We start from the raw sequence: 4,113 nt of genomic DNA on the forward strand, positions 1-4,113 counted from the left end.
AAGACACTGATCCATATTAAACATGCACACTTTGTTACCATTATCTTTATTATTATTATTGAATTTCCTTTTGTCCTCTCTCGCTGGTTGTTTGCTGGTTGGTTCTGTTCTGTTTTGAATGTCTGATTATTTGGTGTCTTTTTAACACCATGTCTAATACTTGTATTGCACTTTATTGCACAGTAAAAAATAAAAAATAAAAACAAAATAATACTTTCAATGTATGCCGTATGCAACATAGAGACTAGAGTGCACAATATTTCATAAAATAAACACTGCAATACACTCATTGCAATTTATGTAGGCTAATCCCAAAACTCACAGAATATTTATTTTACCCATTCAGTTTCCATTCTAAAAATATTTATAGCCATTGTCTAATTATATATTCTATGTGTGCCACAAACACAGTGACATCAAAAATGAATAAAAGTTCATCGCTGCATATTCCTGGCGAGTCCCAGTGAAATTGCCAGAATAATGATTTTACTATTGTTTGATTGTCCTGGCTGTCGATAATTTACTTAGTCCTCTTATTTTACTGGCTGGAAGCGCACTGGGCATCTTTCTATTTGATAAGATAATGTATACTTTATTGAACCTCATGGGGTAATTTGTCTTCTGCATTTGACCCATCATAGTTACCTAGGAGCAGTGGGCAGCCACAGTGCAGTGCCCGGGGACAACTGCAGTTCTGAGGCCAGTGCCTGGGTCAAGGGTAGTAGCAGAAGTGACCCTAAGCTGACATGCATGTCTTTGAGTGCGGGAGGAAACAGGAGCGGCCAGAGTAAACACACGCGAACACAGGGAAATCATGCAATCTCCACGCAGGGAGAATCCATCCGGTAACAGTGCTAACCATTACCCGCCGGTTTGTCTCTAATCACTGTATAATCAGTGGTCTACAGTCGAAAAGTGCAAAGCAATGACATCAACATCAGTGGCATCACAGTTATATAACACGGGGTCAATGCTCTCATAGGCTGTAGCAGGGAGGCCAGCCCTTTGGGGGTGTCCCTGTGCAGGTTAAATAAGGCACTCAGCTCTCTGCTGGGAGAGCCGAGCCCAAACCAATCCCGCGACGGCGCTCGCTATCTCTCCCTCATGAACAGCAGGTTCCAGCTGTCCTCATTTAATTCTCCTGTACCACATGTGCTGCCTGGAATCAGACATCCTGCTGCATGCAGAGAAGTAGGCTACTGTACAGCACCACTAAAGATAACTCACGCCCCTGTATTCTGCCTCCTGGAAAAGGCAGAGAGCATTGAATCGGTTCGCACCATTTCCACCCCACAGACAGAATCAATTCTTCTGTTCATCCAGTCCATTATAATGCAGGGATGACCCACCTGTCTCTCTCAAAAAGCCACACAGAACCTCTAATGAACCTAAAATGCAAACCTCTCTCTCTCTCTCTCTCTCTCTCTCTCTCTGTCTCACACATACACATACACACACACACACACACACACACACACACACACACACACACACACATTTCAGTGCTGTTAATTCAGGAGTCTGAGTCAGATACATTCCAGCACAGTTTCAAAAAGAATGTTAGCACAACTACATTACCAAATTATCTAGCGCTGCTATTTGTCCCATTCTTCGACTGATAACCTACGCGCAAAACGATACGCAAACCGAATAAACATACGAGACCACCTACAGTATAGCATTTGACTCAAGGCGACAGTGAGCACACCAAGTCTGAGACTGTAGCGCGGATTCAGTACAACTCCCTGAACACCAGCAAGGTCAGTCATCGCTCCTAACTTTGATAATTATATGGAATTGGGAGCATTACAAAGCATGCCGCACGCGCTTGCTTACGATGAAACCTAGTTTCTTGAACATTCAAGTTCAAAACAGTTTTGTATTTAAAATGTGAAACACACCCCCCAAAAAAACTGAATGAATATGAAGCAGGCTCACTAAAGTATATATATACTATATTGTAAATAGTGTGGCTACTCGTTTATTGCAACGAACTTCAGATGTAAGCCAAGTGTCCGCCAGGTGCCAACCGCTGGAAATTAGCCTGACACTAAAGCCGACGGTACTCTATAAAGATCTCGGTCATCCGACATTTTAAATACATTCGTTACTGTTTTATTAATACTTGCAATAATGTTGGTTTCACGCCAAGATTATCGAAATGCAATGCAAAAGAAGAAAAAAAACATTACCCGTAGGCTGTGTCCCCAAGCTCCCAATGGAGCAAATACGAAAGCATAAACGTAATGGTGTTTACTGGCGCTCTCACGTCGCTAAGTTGGCTATTCCGTACATGCAAATGAAGCCACCTCATTGCGCTTACCTGTCTGTAGCAGGTAAGAAATGCGTTGAGTGTATCGAGAGTTGCGTTGTTCAATTTTGGCTATTTGATCGGTCTTAGTTCCCAAACTGTGCTGCTGTCTTAGTGCTGGGTGCTGAAGTGCTGGACAGCGAACTAAACGGCAGCTGTGTCAATAACATTAACCGCTATGCCCAACATATTAAACACTACCCTCTGTCGACCGGGCGGCGCTGTTGCATATTTCTTTTCTGTATTTCTCTGATATTTTGAGGCAGCGATACTGCAGGAAAGGCAACAGCAGTGGGCGCAAAAACCAGGATGAGTAGATGCGAGCCGCGGTTATGTTCCCTTTTTAAAGGGAAGACAGGAAACCACCATGAAACCATCAAAATAATTGTATTGAAATTCAATTATAACTAGGCTATTGACCGGCGTAATACACTCACTGAGCACTTTATTACGTATTTATTAGACTTATTTATTTGACTTATTGGTCTTCTGCTGCTGTAGCCTATCCACTTAGAGGTTTGATGCGTTTTTTTTCAACGTTTTTTTCCCCCTCAGAACTGCTGCTGACTGGATGTTATTTGTTTTTCACACCATTCTCTGCAAACTCTGGAGATTGTTGTGCGTGAAAATCCCAGGAAATCAGCAGTTTTTGGTATTCTCAAACCACCCTGTCTGGCACCAACAATAATTTCTTCCTCATTCTGACATTTGGTATGAAAAACAGCTGAACCTCTAGACCACGTCTGCATGCTTCAATGCATTTAGTTGCTTCCACATGATTGGCTGAATAAATATTTGCATTAACACGGTGGTGTACAGATCTACCAAATAAAGTGCTCACTGAGTGTACATTAGCCTACTGTATATGTCATCGAATTTACATATTCTATTGTATCGTCTATGTATTAATATGTGTGCTGCCTGTATTCCGTTATACTGTACAGTATGCATTTTTTCAATGTTACGTAAACTCACAAGCATTGCTCTTTTCCAAACACAAGAGGGCATTAGTCACCCAGGAAAATCCGTTCAATTGTAATTTACAGCGAAGATAAAGCTATGCATTGCTGTAGCGACACCGTATGAATTAAACCGCAGATATAAACAATTAATTTAACTCGCTTGTTGCACTGTCTAAATAAATAATGCATAATAAATAAAGTAATAAATATGGTCCAGCAATAAATTATTTGTGTTCTGTGGAAGCAAAATAATTGCATGGAAGGCCAGCATAAATGAATATCATATAAATCAATACACTAATTAAAAATTGCGTTGCAGAATTCATAGCGAATCATCAGATAAGCATAGGCAAAGTAAGGAAACAGAATTTGATCATGAAATAGATGATACCCACATATCTTTCTATTACCTTTCCAGTGCTATTTATAAAATAAAAAATAACATTAATATTACATTGCATTACATTCATGGCATTTGGCAGACGCTCTTATCCAGAGATAAGTGTGCTGAAAGACCCTAGAGGGAAGTACAATTTCAACTGCTACCTGTACAACAAAGATAGAAGTGTCTGTGACACAGAGGGGATAACATAAAGCCCTGCTCTTCATATATCTCTATATCCTATAGCTTTCAGGAGCTCTATACTCTTAGACAAGTTCATCTGCTTCTACATTTTACAGACTGTTACAAACCTACAATTTCAAACAGCAGCTATAATGGCAACACAACTGTGTGCACACAGACTCTGTTACGCCTGCAGCTACATCCATACTGTGAGTGGATAGCTCTCCCTCAGTCTGCATAGAGCAGGAATCATCAAATCACAGCCCTCCAGGTCC

Source organism: Conger conger, chromosome 13 (genome assembly GCF_963514075.1).
Source record: "Conger conger chromosome 13, fConCon1.1, whole genome shotgun sequence".
In the NCBI taxonomy this organism is placed as follows: domain Eukaryota; kingdom Metazoa; phylum Chordata; class Actinopteri; order Anguilliformes; family Congridae; genus Conger; species Conger conger.